The sequence below is a fragment of the Sciurus carolinensis genome, chromosome 8 (assembly GCF_902686445.1).
Source record: "Sciurus carolinensis chromosome 8, mSciCar1.2, whole genome shotgun sequence".
Lineage (NCBI taxonomy): Eukaryota > Metazoa > Chordata > Mammalia > Rodentia > Sciuridae > Sciurus > Sciurus carolinensis.
In genome coordinates, this window is record NC_062220.1 from 84459988 (window position 1) to 84480349 (window position 20362).

The following is a 20362-nucleotide window of genomic DNA, read 5'->3' on the forward strand; positions in this document are numbered from 1 at the left end:
ATGAGACATACCAATACAAATATTCCTTTCTTTTCCTCTCAAAAGTGAGTACAACTTGCAGGTACTATGAAATGGGGAAGAAAGTCTGGATCTGAAAGACTAAAGTGCCAGTGTTTGCTTTACATCAATATTTCTTGCAAAAACAACTTTATGACAAAATAATAACAACAAAACAAAAATAATAGAAACTAAAGGGAATGAAACTGCTTAACACATTAACTATGAAAAATGTTGTTTTTTTAATTATTAAAGTGCCCTTCTAGCAATTTTTTCATGCAGTTATAATTGTAGGGACAATATACACAAATTCTATTTTTGATTTGATATTACATATGTTTTCCTAATTCATGTTTTAAGCTATCAACGGAATGTCATGAATTCATTAATATGATCATTATAAAGACTATGAAAAACCCTGAAAAATATGAATGGTATCAATTAAACTTGTATCATCATGGTCGTAACTGAACTTTGAATATGAAGAACTAGATTTAAATACTACCTTTTCCATTTAGTTATTTCTTCTTAGGAAAGTAACTGAGACTTCCTAAATTTTTGCTTCATTTTATAAACAAGTTCATAGTAGCTACCTATAGGAATTGAAAGTCAAAATATTATCAGCCGAGGCAGGTTCCCAAGGAAAGGAAAATATTTATATAAATTTTTTTTAGTAATTCCCCTTTCAATAAGCCTTTCTTTTCCAAAGAAAACTAGCAGATCTTTACTTTAATCATGTGACAATGAAGCATCTATTTTCCCAAACATTCCTTCTCAGAGAAATTTCTAGGGCAGATTCACTCTGCTGGAAGATTCAGCATGTCTACAAGTCTGAAAATTGGCTTCCTCAAGCTTTGCACTAGTTGAAGTAGCTGTGGTGATGTTGGAGCCTATCACTCTCTCCCATCCTCTTCCACATTACAGAGCCACATTTCTAAGGGACATGTATAAGAATTATACACTGAAATAATAAGAGTCAGAAAACCTGCTTGTTTATCTCATAAGCTTAAATCACTTCTTCCTTGATTAGGATGGTATCTGAGCAACCACTTCTCAACTAAGAGTAAACAGGAAATCACAATATGTCCACATGCTGAAGGAGCCTGAGCTCAGGAACACTCTGCACTGGATTGACCATTTGTGTCTAACAGTTTAAGTCTAGAGTGCTCCTGAACCATAAGTAGCTATTACTTTAAGGATTGAGACCAGGGTCTCTCTGATAGCTATCCCCTATCAGGATAAAAAGCAGACCAAAAAGACCTGGACTTTACAAGATCTATCTTGGTTGCTTCCAGAAGTTCAGTCTGTCTTGGTAGGTATTAGCCTTTTGTAGAAACTCTTCTAAATATGAATGGGTGGGATGTGGTGGCACATGCCTCGTAATCCCAGCAATTCAGGAGGCTGAGGCAGGAGGATCAGAAGGTAAAATCCAACCTCACGAGGATGTTTGGAAAAAAGTACACTCATACATTGCTACTGTGACTGCAAATTGGTGCAACCACTCTAGAAAGCAGTATGGAGATTCCTCAGAAAACTTGAAATGGAACCATTTGACCCAGTTATCCCTCTCCTTGGCATAACCCAAAAGACTTAAAATCAGCATATTATAGTGAGGTAGCCACATCAATGTTTATAGCAGCTCAATTCACAATAGCTACACTATGGAACCAACCTAGGTCCCCTTCAACAGATGAATGGATAAAGAAAATATGGTACGTATTCACAATGGAATACTATTCAACCTTAAAGAAGAACAAAATTATGGTGTTTGCTGGTAAATGGATGGAAATGGAGACTATCATGCTAAGTGAAATAAACCAAGCCTAAGAAACCAAACACCAAATGTTCTCTCTAATATATGGATGCTGACTCATAATAGATGGGTATGGGGGAGGGAGGAGTGGAGGTTCACCAGATTGGACAGGGGACAGTGGAGGGGGGGTAGGAATGGTAAAGACAGTAGAATGAATCAGATATAATATTCCTATGTTCATATACATGACCAGTGTAACTCCTATCATGTACAACCACAAAAATGGGAAGTTATGTATATCCATGTATGTAGGATATATCAAAATACATTCTATTGCCATGTATAACTAAAAAGAACAACAACAACAAAAAAAGCCAACTTCAGCAATTTAGTGAGACCCTAAGCAACTTAGCAAGACCCTGTATCAAAATAAAAATAAAAAGCACTGAGGATGTGGCTTGGTGGTTTAGTGCTCAGAACCAAAAAAAAAAAGAAGTAAGAATGAGCATGTGCCCCAATTCTGGATAGTGAAACATGAAGACTCCTCTACTAGGGATTTTGGAATAACTTATAGCCTGAATAACCTAAACTCAGAGTAATGTTTGTCATAAAAAAGATGTTTTTATATAATGGCGACATTACATTGTGGTATCTCATATGATTTAAGATGCCTCATATTTATTTGCATACTCATTTTATATTTCCATTTGGATTATAAATCTTTTATTTTTCTTGGGTATCTTCCCTTGACATAAAAGACATTCCATAAATTATTTGTTGAACAAATGCACAAGTATACTTTCCTCAAAACTACTATCTAAATTCACTTGACAGGTAGTAGAATCACATTCTCCTTGTCTGCTAGGATACTTTGGCTGTAAGTAAGAGAAATTTAATTAAAAGTCACTGAAACAAGAAGCTCTGCTAGCTCACATACCAAGTCTGGAGATCCAGTGACTTCAGCCTTGGTTTGGTCAGTGGTTCAAATATGCCAGCAGGAGGCCCAGGTCCTGACTTCCTGCCCAGTTCACGGTGAGGGCTTCCTTCTCCATCTGGACTGGATACAGATGAAGTAGTTACCAAGATCATGTCCAGAAAACCGTCATATCCAGAGGCACAAAGCAGCCCCCTTCCTTGAGTTCGTTCTGTAAGTCAGACAGCTCTCCCCAAAGCCGAGTCATTGTCATGTTTTATGGGTCAGAATTGGGCACATGGGCCTTCATACTTACAGCCATCGCTGGTCAAGACAAAATTGCTGCCATGACTGATTTAGATCATAGGGTTCACATCTGGAAAACAAAACAAAATGGAAAACCTGAAATCCAAATGGCAAGTACAGATGGGAGGCAAGTGCTCAGCTCAAACCTCACCGTTTGCACATACACTTCACACACCACTCTGAGCACTCTTAGCACTGAAGGAATTTTGGAATCCCTCCCTACATCTCCTTTTACAGATGCCAGCCAAGGGTCAACCTTGCAAGCAGGACTTTCTAAAGATAGGAGTCTTAGGTCGGCCACTCTTTTCTGCATATCTTCTCTGTACTTGAAAAACACTTGTCTACACATTAACCCTCTTGAACAATAAACTCATTCTTCCCTTGCCAAGGGCAGGCTGGGCACGTGTATTTTCAAGGATGTCTTTATGGTCTTGGCCATATATTCATGGCAGAACTCACATGGCTTCTTTCAGGAAAATGTTTTTTGGGGAAATGTTCGTTGAGCCTGAGAGAGCAGGTAGAGAAAACTTCCTAGGGCTTCTCAAAGTCTGTGTAATGATTTGAGTGTGGTTTGTTCTGCAAGAGTTCGTGTGTTGGAAGTCTGTTGCCAGTGTGGCAATGTAAAGAGGGTTGGGAGCTTTAATAAGAGGGGTCCTGTAATAGACCCTTAGGCCACTGGGAGTTTGTCCAAGGAAGAGATTATTTGCAGTTCTCATGGGATCCCAGTCAATCCTGTGTCTCACTCTCTGGCTTCCTGTCTTGACATGTTATCACTCCCTCTCACATGTCCTCCCACCATGATACCATCTGTCATGATGTGATGCAGTCGGGGGTGGGGGGGTCTTTGCCAGAAACCTATGTGGATTCTCAGCCTTCAAAAGTGTGAGCAAAATAACCCTCTTTTCTTTATAACATACCCAGCCTCAGGTGTTTCACTACAGTAATGGAAACTGAATTAAATGCAACAATGTCAGTGAGAGCTTGGCTTGGCCAAACCAAACAATAATGACTCCAAGTATTCCCTGTTTTTGTTCAAAACATTTTTAAACATTTTATATAATATATCAAAAAGTTGTCTTTCTAACATATAGTCAAATAAAATAATGAGCCACTATATATTTTTTAATACTAAGATTTGAAATGCAGTGTGTATTTTTCATTTACAGTACATTGCAGTTAGGATCAACTACATTTCACATGCTCTATAGCCTATTTGCTACCCTATAGGTCAATGCAGAATATTCACTGTTTTTTAAAGGAGCCCTACTCTTCAGCACTGTATATTATTTTGATACTCATCTCATCAATTCTCCTTCTCCCCCATAACTGTCACTGTCATCCTGAAATATAAATCAAAGGGGTGATGTTTTAAGCACTTGCTCGTATTTAAATAATAAGCAGGAAAATAAGTTCATTGTTGCCTTTGCTGCTGGGGGATAAACCACATTTTTAAATAATGTTCATATTGAAAAAAATGGAGATTCCATATTGTCAGCAAACATACAGAGACAACACAGTGACTTAGCAAGGATGTTGGCCATGTTGGCACAGAATGTATTATCCCTGATGTGAAAAGTGGACACCTAGTGTGGAAGTAATAGAAAGCAAAGTGGGGATCACTGAAATATTAAAAGATCAAAAGAGGGTAACTATATAACAAAAGACAATATTTACTGACTTCACAGTTAGGTTTAGATCAATTTCTGCTAATAATACATGACTGCAATTTTTAAAAATTATTTTTTAAATTTTTTACAGACTGAATTTTGATTCATTGTAAACAAATGGGGTGCATCATTTCGTTTCTATGGTTGTGCACGATGTAGATTCATACCATTCGTGTAATCATACATGTACATAGGGTAATGATGTCTGTCTCATTCCACCATTTTTTGTACACCCCCTCATTTCCCTCTACATAATCTAAAGTTCCTCCATTCTTCTCTCACCTCCCACCAACTCACCCTCATTATATATCATCATCCATTTATCAGGGAAAACATTCGACTTTTGTTTTTTGGGATTGGCTTATTTCACATAGCATGATATTCTCCCATTCCATCCATTTATCTGCAAATGCCATAATTTTATTCTTCTTTACGACTGAGTAATATTCCATTGTATATATATACTACAGTTTCTTTATCCATTCATCATGTTGAAGGGCATCTAGATTGGTTCCACAATCTAGCTATTGTGAATTGAACTGCTATAAACATTGATGTGGCTGCTTCACTGTAGTAGACTGATTTTAAGTCCTTTGGGTAATAAACCAAGGAGTGGGATAACTGGGTCAAAAGGTGGGTTCATTCCAAGTTTTCTGAGGATTCTCCACACTGCTTTCCAGAGTGGCTGCACCAATTTGCAACTCCACCAGCAATGTAAAAGTGTGTCTTTTTCCCCACATCCACGCCAACATCTATTATTGTTTGTGTTCTTGATAATAGCCACTCTAATTGGAGTAAAATGAAATCTTAGAGTTGTTTTAATTTGCATTTCTCTAATTACTAGAGATATTGAACACTTTTTCATATATTTATTAATTGCCTATGTGTCTTTTTCTGTAAAGTGTCTGTCCAGTTCCTTGGCCCATTTATTGATTGGGTTCTTTGTATTTTTGGTGTAAAGTTTTGTAAGTTCTTTATAAATTTTGGAGATAACTGCTCTATCTGAAGTACGTGTGCAAAAGATTTTCCCCCACTCTGTAGGCTCTCTTTTCACATTGTTGATTGTATCCTTTGCTAAGAAAAAGCTTTTTAGTTTGAGTCTATCCCATGTATTGATTCTTGCTTTTATTTCTTGTGCTTTGGAAGTCTTGTTAAGGAAATCTGATCCTAAGCCAACATGAAGGTTCAGGCCTACTTTGTCTTCTATTAAGTTCAGGGTCTCTGGTCTAATTCCTAAGTCCTTGATCCATTTCGAGTTGAGTTTTGTGCAGGGTGAGAAATAGAGGTTTAATTTCATTTTACTGCATTTGGATTTCCAGTTTTGCCAGCACCATTTGTTGCACAGGCTATCTTTTCTCCATTGTATGTTTTTGGCTCCTTTGTTTAGTATGAGATAACTGTATTTATGTGGGTTCATCTCTGTGTCTTCTATTCTGTACCATTGGTCTGCCTGTCTGTTTTGGTGCCAATACCATACCGTTTTTGTTACTATTGCTCTATAGTAGAATTTAAGGTCTGGTATTGTGATACCTCCTGCTTCACTTGTCCTGCCCAGGATTGTTTTGGCTATTTGAGGTTTCTTATTCTTCCAGATGAAGTTCATGATTGCTTTCTCTATCTCTATGAGGAATGTCATTGGGATTTCAATTGGAATTGCATTGAATTTGTATAGCGCCTTTGGTAGAATGGACATTTTGATGATTAATTCTGCCTATCCAAGAACATGGGAGATCTTTCCATCTTCTAAGGTTTTCTTCAATTTCTTTCTTTAGTGTTCTGGAGTTTTCATTGTAGAGGTCTTTCACCTCTTTTGTTAGATTGATTCCCAAGTTTTTTTTTTTTTTTTTAGGCTATTGTAAATGGAGTGGTTTTCTTAATTTCTCTTTCAGAGGGTTCATCACTTATGAATAGAAATGCATTAGATTTATGCATATTGATTTTATATCCTGCTACTTTGCTGAAATTGTTTATTAGTTCTAGAGTTTTTCTAGCGGAGTTTTTTAGATCCTATAATATAGAATCATGTCATCAGCAAATAGTGATAGCTTGAGTTCTTCTTTTCCTATTAGTATCCATTTAATTTCTTTGGTCTGTCTAATTGCTCTGGTTAGTGTTTCAAGGATGATGTTGAATAAAAGTGGTAAAAGAGGGCATCCCTGTCTTGTTCCAGTTTTTAAAGGGAATGCTTTCAGTTTTTCTCCATTAAGAATGATGTTGGGGGTGCAGACCGGTTCAGATTTAGGGGCTCTCTCGGGAACTCGGAGTACTGCTACAAATCAGGATTTCTTGGCTAGGAGGGGAGCTGGGGTGGGACTTAGTGGGCCGGGCCAAAGCTCGGACTAGGGTGCTGGCCTTCTGGAATAGCTGGCCCGGAGCGCGGCTAGGTGGTGGTCCTTTGGCGGGAGAACGAAGCTTTCTTTCAGCCCCGAGGGGTTTAACCCGGCATGTGGGTCTGCCCTTGGGAAGAGGGGCAGAAGCAGAGATCCGAGCCATAGAGCGGTGGCCATGAATGGCAAGGCCCGCAAGGAGGCGGTGCAGGTTGCTGCCCAGGAGCTCCTCAAGTTCGTGAACCGGAGTCCCTCTCCTTTCCGTGTTGTGGCTGAGTGCCGCAGCCGCCTCCTCCAGGCTGGCTTCCATGAACTCAAGGAGACAGAGAGCTGGGATATCAAACCCGAGAGCAAGTACTTCCTGACCAGGAATTCCTCTACCATCATTGCTTTTGCTGTGGGGGGCCAGTATGTTCCTGGAAATGGCTTCAGCCTCATTGGGGCCCACACGGACAGTCCCTGCCTCCGGGTGGCTTCCAGCAGGTTGGTGTAGAGACTTATGGTGGTGGAATCTGGAGCACCTGGTTTGACCGTGACCTGACCTTAGCTGGGCGTGTCATTTTCAAGTGCCCCATCTCAGGTCGGCTGGAGCAGCGGCTGGTGCACGTGGACCGGCCTATTCTTCGCATCCCACACCTGGCCATCCATCTGCAGCGAAACGTCAATGAGAACTTTGGGCCTAACACAGAGACACAGTCCCCATTCTTGCCACAGTAGTACAGGAGGAGCTGGAGAAGGGGACTCCTGAGCCAGGGACTCTCAGTGCTACTGATGAGCGGCACCACTCAGTCCTCATGTCCCTGCTCTGTGCCCAGCTAGGGCTAAGCCCTGAGGACATCTTGGAGATGGAGCTGTGCCTGGCAGACACCCAGCCTGGGGTCCTGGGTGGAGCCTATGATGAGTTCATCTTTACCCCTCGGCTGGACAATCTGCACAGCTGCTTCTGTGCCCTGCAGGCCTTGATTGATTCCTGTGCAGCGCCTTCCTCCCTGGCCATGGAACCCCACGTGCGCATGATCACGCTCTATGACAATGAAGAGGTGGGCTCAGAGAGTGCCCAGGGAGCCCAGTCTCTGCTGACAGAACTAGTGCTGCGTCGGATCTCAGCCTCACCCCAGCACCTGACGGCCTTTGAGGAAGCCATTCCCAAGTCCTACGTGATCAGTGCAGACATGGTTCACGCTGTGCACCCCAACTACATGGACAAGCATGAGGAGAACCACCGGCCTTTATTCCACAAGGGCCCTGTGATCAAGGTGAACAGCAAGCAACGCTATGCCTCCAATGCAGTTTCAGAGGCCCTGATCCGAGAGGTGGCCAGCAGTGTTGGGGTGCCCCTGCAGGACTTCATGGTCCGGAATGACTCCCCCTGTGGTACCACCATTGGTCCTATCTTGGCTTCTCGGTTGGGGCTGCGGGTGCTGGACTTAGACAGCCCCCAGCTGGCCATGCACTCCATCCGCAAGACTGCCTATACCACAGGAGTGCTCCAGACCCTCACCCTCTTTTAGGGCTTCTTTGAGCTGTTTTCCACTCTGAGCCGTAAACTTGTAGTGGGTTGAAGACTCTTGGCAAGACTTCTCTTCTACCCCTTTGCACCAGAAAGGGAAAATCTCAGATGAGCTAAAGCTGGATTATTAAAATGGATTTTTCACTCAAAAAAAAAAGAATGATGTTGGGGGCTGGGGAGATAGCTCAGTTGGTAGAGTGTTTGCCTTGCAAGCACAAGGCCCTGGGTTCGATCCCCAGCACCGCAAAAAAAAAAAAAAAAAGAATGATGTTGGCCATGGGCTTAGCTTAGATAGCCTGTACAATGTTGAGGTATGTTCCTACTATCCCTATTTTTTCTAGTGTTTTAAGCATGAAGGGGTGCTGTATTTTATCAAACGTTTTCTCAGTATCTATTGAAATAATCATATGATTCTTAACTTTAAGTGTATTGATGTGATGAATTACATTTATTGATTTTTGGATGTTGAACCAACCTTGCATCTCTGGGATAAACCCCACTTGATCATGGTGCACTGTCTTTTTAATATGTTTTTGTATGCGATTTGCCAGTATTTTGTTAAGAATTGTTGCATCTATGTTCATCAGGAATATTGGTCTAAAGTTTTCTTTCCTTGATGAGTCTTCATCTGATTTTGGTATCAGAGTGATACTAGCTTCATAGAATGAGTTCATAAGGATTCCCTCCTTTTCTATTTCCTAGAACACTTTGAGGAATATTGGTATTAGTTCTTCTTTAAAGATCTTATAGAATTTGGCTGAGAATCCATCTGGTCCTGGGCTTTTCTTGGTTGATAGTCTTTTGATGGCTTCTTCTATTTTGGTGCTTTAAATTGATCTGTTTAAATTGTATACATCTTCATGATTCCGTTTGGGAGGATCATATGTCTCTAAAAATTTGCCAATGTCTTCAATATTTTCTTTTTTGTTGGAGTATAGATTTTCAAAGTAGCTTCTAATTATGTTATGTATTTCAATGGTGTCTGTGTGATCTTTCCTTTTTCATCACAAATTCTAGTAATTTGAGTTTTCTCTTTCCTTCTCTTCATTAGTGTGGCTAAGGGTTTATCAATTTTATTTACTTTTCCAAAGAACCAACTTTTTGTTTTGTCAATTTTTAAATTGTTTCTATTGTTTCAATTTCATTGATTTCAACTCTGATTTTAATTATTTCCTGTCTTCTACTATTTTTGGTATTGATCTGTTCTTCTTTTTCTAGGGCTTTGAGATATAATGTTAGGTCATTTAGTTGTTGACTTTTTATTTTTTTAATGTATGAGCTCAGTGAAATATACTTTCCTCTTAGTACTGCTTTCAGAGTGTTCCAAAGATTTGATATGTTGTGTCATTGTTCTCATTTACCTCTAAGAATTTTTTAATTTCTTCCCTGATGTCTTCTGTTATCATTGTACCATTCAATAGCATATTATTTAGTCTGCAGGTGTAGTAGTTTTTGTTTGATATTTTATTGTTGATTTCTAATGGCATTCCATTATGGTCTGATAGGATTCAAGGTAGTATCTCTATATTTTTGTATTTACTAATGGCTTCTGTGTGGCATAGCATGTGTTCTATTTTGCAGAAGGATCCATGAGCTGCTGAGAAGAAAGTATATTCGTTTGATGACGGATGAAATACTCTGTATATGTCCATTAAGTCTATATCATTGACTGTATTATTTAGTTCTATAGTTTCTTTGTTCAGTTTTTGTTTGTAGGATCTATCCAGTGGTGAGAGCAGTGTGTTAAAGTCCCCACTATTATTGTGTTTTAGTCTATTTAATTCTTAAAATTGAGAAGGGTTTGTTTGATGTACATAGATGCTCCATTGTTTGGGGCCTAAATATTTAAAATCATTATGTCTCGCTGATTTATGCTTCCCTTAAGCAGTATGGAATGTCCTTCTTTATCCCTTCTTTGGTTTGTTTCTCTAAGCCTTCCTCAATCCCAATAATTCTCAAATTTGGCCTTTTCATGATATCCCATAGTTCTTGGAGATTCTGTTCATGATTTCTTACCATCTTCTCTGTTTGTTCGACTTTGTTTTCGAGGTTAAATATTTTGTCTTCAATATCTGAGGTTCTGTCTTCCAGGTGTTCTATCCTATTGGTTGTGCTTTCTATGGAGTTCTTAATTTGGTTTATTGTTTCCTTCATTTCAAGGATTTCTGTTTGGTTTTTTTTCAATATCTCTAACTCTTTATTGAAATGGTCTTTTGCTTCCTGTATTTGCTCTTTTAACTGTCTATTGGTGCGTTCATTCAATGCCTGCATTTGCTCTTTCATTTCATCGTTTGCTTCCCTTATCATGTTGATTATGTACATTCTGAACTCCCTTTCTGACATTTCTTCTGCCATGCTGTCATTGGATTTTATTGATATAACATCCAGATTTGTTTGAGGCATTTTCTTCCCTTGTTTTCTCATATTGTTCAGGTATCAGTGGACTGCAGAGATGTTGCAGATTTCCTCTATTGACTTATAATGTCCCTGAAGATTGCTAGTGTATCCCCTCTTATCCTTCAGTAGCCTGAAGTCTTAGAGGAAGTTGATACTTCGGTGTTCCCCTAGGTAGCTGCCTCTCTAGGGGTGGTGGTCTTCAGGTGGGGTATATTCCCTGCTAGAGGGCAGAGGTGCCTCTACTTGTTGACCAATGGTCATCCAAAGGGGAGCTAGACTGCGGGCTAAGGCAATGCCTGTTTGGGCCTGTGTCTCTGGTTTTACTGTCTTTGTGGGAAAACCTCACTCGGCGGGGAAGACCCACCCGGTGGGGAGGTCTCACTAGTCCGTTCCCCTCCTAGAGGTTCTCCTCAGTCCACAACTACCGCCTGTGCAGGGCAGCCTTCCCAAGCAGCGTTTCCAGGGGCCTGGACCTACCTCCTGGGCTTGGGAGCCCTGCCCTTTGCAGACGAGTCTCCTTTGGTGGCCCCTCCTCAGAGAAGCTGCCCACAGTCCTGGAACCTTCGCTCCACCCCTCAGCTGGTCTCTGTGTAGCTCTTTCAAGAAAAGGTGCTTAGATCCCCGGCTCGGACCGTGCTTTGCACCTAATCACTTGGCTATGCGACCCCTCCTCTGAAGAGTCACTTGGAGCCTCGTACATATGCTCCAAGCCCCAGTGACCCGTCACTCGTCTCTTCCTCCAGGCAGGTGTTCTGTGTGGGCGCTTGGAGACCAAGCCACTCACTGCGCACCTCCACCTCCTCAGGACAGCCCCCTCCCCGTTGTTCAGGCAATTGCTGAATCCAAATAGTTCGCCACCCAACTCTTTCTCTGGCAGCCCCCGGAGCCCTGGCAGATTGGTCCAAAAAACCAAAAAACCAAGCGGTGTGCTGCTCGGCCTCCTCTGCAAGGTCTCCCACTTTCCGAGCTCACTGTTCCAATGAGGGTAGATGTGTCTTGCTGCCTGGGCAGGGCAGCCTTCCCAGGGGCCCAGACCTACCACCTGGGCCTGGGAGCCTCACCCTTCGTAGACGAGTCTCCTTAGGTTGTCCCTTCTCAGAGATGCTGCCTGAAGTCCTGGAACCTTCACTTCGCCCCTCAGCTTGTCTCTGTGTAGTTCATTCAAGAAAAGGTGCCTAGGTCCCTGGACCGGACCTTGCTATGCACCTAATCGCCTGGCTATGCGACCCGCCCTCTGAGCAGTCACTTGGAGCCTCGTACATATGCTCCAAGCCCCAGTGACCCGTCGCTCGTCTCTTCCTCCAGGTGTGGGCGCTTGGAGACCAAGGCACTCACTGCGTACCTCCACCTCCTCTGGGCAGCCCCCTCCCCGTTGCTCTGGCGGTTGCTGGATCCAAACAACTCGCCGCCCCACTCTTTCTCTGGCAGCCACTGGAGCCCTGGCAGATCGCTTCAAAACCAAGCAGTGTGTCACACAACCTCCCTTGCAAAATTCCCCGCTTTCCGAGTTCACTGCTCCAGCAGGGGAGGTGTGTCTTGCCGCCTGGGCAGGGGCAGCCTTTGCAGGCAACGTTCCCAGGGGCCCGGACCTCCCTCCTGGGCTTGAGAGCCTCACCCTTCGCAGACGAGTCTCCTTAGGTTAGAGAATCTGCCCGCGGTCCTGGAAACTTCAATCCGCCATTTTTCGCTCCGCTTCGCTGTCCGTTTTTACCGCTCCGGCGGGGGAGGGGCGACCCGCCGAGTCACTGTACTTCACAAAGTTCTCTGCGTTCCAGGGCTACTGCCCCTTCGGGGACGCCTCCCCTATGGGAGAAACTCCCCGGGCGGCTTTGAGTTGGTCCCAAGTCACTATCTCCTCTTTTGAATCTTGAGTCCTGGAGCAACATGAAATGCAGCCGCCCTCTAGTCCGCCATCTTGAACCTCCTCCTCTTTATCCCTTCTGACTAACTTAGGTTTGAAGTCCACTTTATCTGATATGAGGATGGATACCCCTGCTTTTTTACTGGGTCCATGTGCATGGTATGTTTTTCCCCATCCCTTCACCTTTAGTCTGTGGATGTCTTTTTCTATGAAATGAGCCTTTTGAAGGCAGTATATTATTGGGTCTTTCTTTTTAATCCAATCTGCCAGTCTATGTCTTTTTTTTTTTTTTTTTTTTTGCGGTGCTGGGGATTTGAACCCAGGGCCTTGTGCTTGCAAGGCAAGCACTCTACCAACTGAGCTATATCCCCAGCCCGGTCTATGTCTTTTGATTATTGAGTTTAGGCCATTAACATTCAGGGTTATTATTGTGATAAGACTTGTATTCCTGGTTATTTTGGTTTATTTTTGGTTTTTAACTTGACTTGGTTTCTTCTTTGATTGGCTTTTCCTTTAGGGTAGTTCCTCCTTTTGCTGATGTGTATTGTTGTTTTTATGATTGCAATTTTAAAACAAGAAAAAAAGAAAAAACTTGTTTACATTTTGTGTTAGTCAACTTTGCCTCACTATGATGCAAATACCAGGCAGGAACAACTTAAGGGAGAAAAAGTTTAGTTGGGGCTCATGGATTCAGAGGTTCAGTCTGTAGCTGGCCTACTCCATTGCTCTGGGCCCAAGATGAGGCAGAATATCGTGCACTCAAACTAAGATGGACTGATTATGTTTTAGTTCTCACATTTCAATCATTCCACCTCCAAATATTCCTGCATTAACACAGGAGCTTTTGGAGGACACCTCATATCTAAACCATAACACATTAAAAAAAAAAAAAGCTTAATTTTTGGTGCTGGGAATTGAACCCAGGGCCTTATGTATGCTAAGCATGCACTCTACCACTGAGCTACACCCCAGATGTTAAATTTTTTTCATAAAATAGAGGAATCATATGGTATAGATGAAAGACAACACGATATAGTGGAATGATCATGAGTTTTGGAATCAGAAAGAACTAGATTTTTTATAAAAAGTGCTTCTCTACCTAAGACAAAGGACTTTTTTTTTTTTTTTTTTAGTGCTGGGGATTGAACCCAGGGTTCTACCAACTGAGCTATCTCCCCAACCCCAAAGAACCATTTTTGATCCCCAGAAACATTGGACCAATAATGTCTGGAGATATTTTTGATTGTCAAAACTGGACCCAGAGGAGGATTTGTGAGTGTAGATGTTACTGGCATCTACTTGGGATATTGCTAAACACCCTATAATGCACAGGGTGCACCCCCTTCCTGCAGACAATTATCTGGTGCAAAATGTCAATAATCCTGAAACTGAGAAACCCTCGTTTAAATACTAGTTTCATTGCCAACCAAATATATTGACCATGAGCTTAACCTCTATGAATCTCATTCACTCTCTCCATATGAAAATGGGGAAAATAATACCTATGCTACAGTAGTAACACCTAAAACAATTTTTATATGCCAGGCACAGGAAACCAAGATAAAGAGGCTGAAATTCAGAGAGGATGGTGAGTAGTGTAATTTGCACGGCCGTGGAGCAACTGGCAGAATTAGGACCTAGTCAAACACTATCGTTTTTTATCTAGCTTGAGGGGTCTAAGATTTCCCTAACCATTCAGTTGGATGGGCCACTTGCAGCCCCATAGCCTCCCTCCAAAGAACTGATCAGAAGTATGTAGATTTATTGGCAGCAACTTGCCAACTGGATAAAGCTGAGGTGTCAAAAAAGCAGTAGCTAGGAGCCAAAAATGTAATAGAAGTGATGCTCAAACATCTCCAGAGGGTTGAAATGCATTGCAATCAGCGGATAATAGACTTACTGGATGTAAATGGACAATCTAACGTCACTCTTCCAGGAACAAAAACCCTGACTCCAGCTTTCCAGAAACACAGGATGTTTAAGAGCCCCAACACCACTCCCTTGACTGCTGCCAAAACATACAGCTAAAGTGCTTTAGCTGGAAGCTTCTCACTCAAATGGGTTTCTTTAACAGAAAACAATGGCTCTATAAACAAACATCAAAGGTCCTATCTTTTTCTTTCATAGATATCTATTTTCACTGCTTTTTTCTTATCTCAAGAAAAATTTCATGAACATAAGACACAAAATTCTAACTTGAACATCAAATATGGATCTAATTCTGGACAAACAACCTTGTTTTCCTGGGTTTAGGATTCCATATTTATAGGGCACAACAGTCTCAGCTGTAACTACCTTAGCTATTTATCGCATATATATCATGTTCCACATTCTTGACATGAACTATAATTCCCATTTTACAGGTGAGGAAATTGAGGACCAAAAAGGTGTAATGACTTTGTCAGAGATAGAAAGTAACAAAGTAGATTTGAACTGGGGCTCTCTGATCTGAGCCTGACATCAGGCTGCTAGCTATATCACAGCAATGACAACTGTCATGCAAGAAGAGAGACCTATCCTGCAACTTCAAAGAAGAAAAGGGAATTTCAGAGAGAAGATTGGCATTAGCATATTCAGATTATGATTCTGGCTACTTTGCAGGAAGCAAAGCGTGGTTAGTAAGAGGAGCTGCAACTTTGGAGTCAAATTAGATTTGAATCCCATGTACTATTAAGTTCGAAAGCCTCATCGCACTGTGTTTCCTTTCTAACTGTATCAAGATTGTAATTTTTATATATATTTATATGGCCATTGGATCTATATCATTTACCTAATTCGAGATTTTGAATGATGGGATTTTCACTAACCTTTTTATCCCTAGGACCTAGGCAGAGCTAGGTGTGTCCTAAGTGTTCAATGAAAAATTTTTAAAAAGAATAAATGGATAAGATGGGTGCAGTGGTGTAATCTGTAGTCCAGCTACTCGGGAGGCTGAGGCAGAAAGATTGCTTGAGCCCAGGAGTTCAAGACCCATGTGTGCAACAGGGCCAGACCTTGACTCCCAAAAAAAAAAAAAAAAAAAAAAAAGGAAGAAAGAAAGAAAATTTTTTCTGGACTATGTAGTTCTGTATTTTGATAATAGTAGCACCAGAAATATGCCCAACACTGTCACTGACTGATCACTAGATGTGTTTTCTTTCCTTTACCAGAACATAATAACTAATGGGCAGGGACATATATTGTAAGATGATTGAATGTCATGGCTTCTAGCATGTACCAGGCAGAAAGGAGATACTCAGCAAGCTATTATTGTAACAGAGAAAACTAAATGCTCCTGGGGGTTTGCAGACCTTTTACAGGCAATGGGTGACTAAGATGTTTGGGGAATATAGGAGTGGAAGTATAGAAGGAGAATTACTTTCCTCCAGAGAGCTAAAAAGTCAGCCTGCCCATTACAAAGTAGTTCTGTTTTTGCCATTTTATTCTCTCATCAGCAGCGCCTGAGAGTTCCCATTTCTCTGCCCCTAGAACTGACCTGGTCTATTGTTAGCTTTTGGAGCATTGTTAGGAGATCATTAGGGTTGTCAGTAACCCTATAAAAGTGCCATCCTTCTTTCTGCAGGCTTCACAATCCTGGGTTAAACTGGGTCACAAGTCATTCAGGAAACAGGTGTCTGATTCTCCCACAATGCACAGTAGCTGGCGTTCCAGCACCCCTCAAGTTTCCTCCATGAATTTGATGTGTCTCATGTGTCCCTAGCAGAGGCCTTTCTGTTATCCATTTTACTCTCTCTCACACTGTCCATGTCAACCCTGGCACCATAAGCACTCCTCATTCCTGCCTGTGTCACAGCTATCAGTAAGAATTATGTCATATCTGTTGACGCTGTTCTGTGCATCGACATCACAGAGGTTTTAGTCTTCAGGTTGTTATCAATACAGTGTTGCTAGTAAACTTGCAAATCCAGGAGAAAATAGACTAGAAAGTCCTTCACCGCTTCCTTACAAGGTTTTTATGTACCAATATTTGCCTATATACACACATCATCCTAATAAATTCAATTCTCCACATAGCCAGTCTCTGAATAAAGTTAAATTCAAAGAAATATCAACTAGATCCATGAAGATTAATTAGAAATCATTTCTGGTCCTTGTACTCATCTCTTGAAAACTCTTAATGGCCCCCGATGCACGCCATATACCACACACTATGCTTCTCAAACTGCTTGTGAGATCTCACATGAGAGATCACAAAATTCTTTCTCTGACCTCAGTTTGTGTCTATTTCTCTCCCCTCTCTCCCTCCTTGATCTTCTGCTCTTCACTGTGTAGGCTAGCTTGGCCTCTCACTAATACTTGCAGCTTCCATTGTTCTGACTCAGCAGCTAAGAGATGAGTAAGGGAAGCCAAAGATTCACCTTAGTGTGTGGAGGGAGAATAAATTACAGAGGAAAGGCAGGAATAATCACATTGTAATAAATCTCTCTTTGTCTACCTTGCATACAATTTTATTTCTACATTTTCAATATTATATAGTATCCTACTACTTGTACTAAACAGTGATTGGGGCTTTTTATTTAATGTTCATATATAATATATTAGGATCTATTTCTGTTAAAATTTACTCTAAACCTTAGGGGTTTAAAGCAACAAGCATTACTATTGCACAGTTCCGTAGATGAGTTTCAGATGCAACTCCTTGGGCCACCCTGACTCCAAGTCTCTTAGGCGGTAGCAACCAAGTTTTTGGCTGAGGCTGTGGTCTCATCTGAAGGCTCCGTGAGAGTGAGGCAGGAGTCTTCTTCCAAACTCAAGTATGTGCTTGTTGTGGGGTTTCAATGCTTGCCCCATGGGTCCACACACAAGGTGGACTCAGGACATGGCAACTGGCTTTTCCCAGAGAGACGATCCCAGAGTGTACCCAAGATGGAAACCAGAGTCTTTTTGTTACCTAGTCTTGCAAGTGACACCTTATCACTTCTATAATATTCTGTTCAACAGAAGAGAATTGGCAAGTCCAACCTACTCTTGAGGAGAAGAAAGTATTACACAAGGGCATGAATTCTTGTGAGCAAGGCTCACTGGGAGCCATTGGAGATGCCTACCACATGATACACCTTGTTCTTTTTAACACAGTATTCCACAGTATTTAGCACAGTATTCCAAAGTTTGTATGACCTATACTTTTTCAACTATCAGACATGATTTGTTTTATTTATATTTTGTCTTTTATTAAGTTGGATGTTTTATTAAATTATTATTGTTTTATTAAATTGTTTTGTCTCTAAAACTTATATATATATTTATATTGGTTCATATTAACTTTTAACATTGCCAGGATTTTTATCTTGCTACCTGTCCTGGGAACTAGATACGACTCTTGGCATATCTTAACTCCTTATCTACATCCTTATTTTCTCAAAATCACCTGAATTCTTAACCCTAGATCCAGGATATATAATATGATAGTAATAGACACACATGGCTAAGAAGCACTGAAGATTTGGTTAGTCTGCATTGAAATATGCTGTAAATATAAAGTATATTCTGGATTTCAAATAACATAAAATATATTGTTAATAATTCTTACACTAATTGCATTTTGAAATGATATGATTTAGGACATACTGGGTTAAATAAAATATATTATAAAAATTAATTTGAACTGTTTCTTTTGCTCTTTTTAGTATAGCTACTTGAAAAAATTTACAATTATATATGTAGCTCACATTTGCAGCTTACATTATATTTCTACTGAACAATGCTGCTATGGATAATTGTAATAGTTTTTATTTTAATGTAATGCCTTTATATTCTTTGAAATAATTTCTTAGCAATTGTCTTAACTTTTTTGGGGGGATGGGTACCAGAGATTGAACTCAGGGGCACTCAACCACTGAGTCACATCTCCAGCCCTATTTTGTATTTTATTTAGAGACAGGGTCTCACTGAGTTACTTAGCACCTCACTTTTGCTGAGGCTGACTTTGAACTCACGATCCTCCTGCCTCAGCCTCCTGAGTCACTGGGATTATAGGCATGCACCACTGCGCAGAGCTGCCTTAAGCTTTTCATCCATATTTTCAAGAACTGTTTGGACTTAAATAAAAACTTTATTGGCGTTTTTGTTAACTTTTCCTTGTATCCCACTGCTGTCTCTTTCTTGGATTTTTAAATTTATTTTGGTAACTCCAACCTTAAGTGATTGTTTTCACATAGAGTCTGTGTAGATCAACTTTCCAAGTCCTTGCCTATCCGAAAATATCTTTAGTTTTCTCTTATTCTTGATTTTGCTTAGCTGGGTAAGAACTGCTCTGTTTGCCCTGACAATGTATTGTTGGTAGTTCTGATCAATACAGGTAATCTGTTCCCTTTTTCCTAATTGTAAGTTCTCAGGACTTTCTCTTTATTCATGTTGCCTAGACTTTTCAGTAGACTATGTCAAGGGCTGCTTTTACTTTTTCAGTAATTTTGCTTGGTTCTCAGGAGACCATTCTAGAACTGAAGACTCTCATTTCTTCAGCCACCATTTATTCCACCATTTATTTTTATCTTTTCTAAATCTCTGGATGACCTATCATAAGGTTGTTAGAACTTTAGATCCGTCCTTCATGAATCATTTCTTTCTCTTCTATTTGCCATCATTCCGGAAGAACCCCTCCGCCCAATCTTCCTTTGATTTGTTCTTCATCTGAGTTCATTCTTCAATTCTGCTACTGATCTACAGATTAGATTTTGTTGGTTGGTTTTCTGTTTTTTTGTTTTTGTTTTTGTCTCCTGCCTTTCCTCTTCGTTCTGTACTTCAATAGGAATTGAAAAGGAAGGAGAGGTAAATGCCTTTCAGTCTGTCATTGTGAATTGTATCCTTCCAGTTTGTGTTTGCTCTTTTATTTATTTTTATTTCTTATTTTTTGGACATGAAGTAGGATTTATTGGTGGGATTGAGTAAAAGTCCTTATGAGTGCAGGCTCCACCACTTGTCCAGGGGGCCATAATTGGGAATGTGTTTGACAAAATAACCATTTAAGATGAACTCTTTCTTAGCCACCATATTTTCTAATTAACCAGTATTAAATTTGGGATGTAGATTTTCTGGTGGCCAAGGAACTTAGACTTGACCTTGAAAAAGTCCTCAAACACGTATTCCTTGTTTTGCAGCTTGGTGCATATAGAACTGATAACTTGGCCAATGTGACTCTGGCCACCATGCTCTGGAATTCCCGTAGAGGCAGCCTGCATACCTGTCTAGAGCTAAGATAGGAAACAGCACAGGATCAGAGACATGAACCTTGTGTTTTGGAAAAGGCTGTCTCCAAGGTCCTTTAGGGCAACCTACACAAGCTGTAGGCTGTCTACACCATTAAGGAGGCTACTATTTGCAGCTTTGCACACTAGGATCCCAGTAGCAAAGGAACCTATCTGTTTGATTGGCTGCAGATGCTCTTTTATTGAAGACTTAGGGTTCTTACCCACAGGGCTTGACTGAGGACAATCTGCTGAGAGAGAACATAGTGTATCACCCACCCACTTTCCTCTATAAACTGGAGGATCATTTTTAGATCAAGCTTGGATATCTCAACTCTTCTCTTGAAATTCATTATTTCTTAGGTGCACTCTGCATTTCTCATGTAGATGTTCTCAAATTAGCTGCAAATTAAAATCACTGGAAAGATATTTTACTTTTTCTGTTTT

At 40.7% G+C, this 20362-nt stretch overlaps 2 non-coding genes and 1 pseudogene across 2 annotated transcripts; 1 reads left to right on the plus strand and 2 right to left on the minus strand.

Moving 5' to 3' along the window:
• The first annotated feature begins 7125 nt into the window (after positions 1-7125).
• LOC124991338 (aspartyl aminopeptidase-like) lies at positions 7126-8525 on the plus strand (annotated as a pseudogene).
• Positions 8526-13630: 5105 nt separating this feature from the next.
• Trnaa-agc (transfer RNA alanine (anticodon AGC)) lies at positions 13631-13704 on the minus strand. The gene has a single exon. It is a non-coding gene; the product is annotated as a tRNA-Ala (tRNA).
• Positions 13705-19974: 6270 nt separating this feature from the next.
• LOC124992002 (small nucleolar RNA SNORA70) lies at positions 19975-20107 on the minus strand. Its single transcript, XR_007110015.1, has one exon. It is a non-coding gene; the product is annotated as a small nucleolar RNA SNORA70 (small nucleolar RNA).
• Positions 20108-20362: the final 255 nt, after the last annotated feature.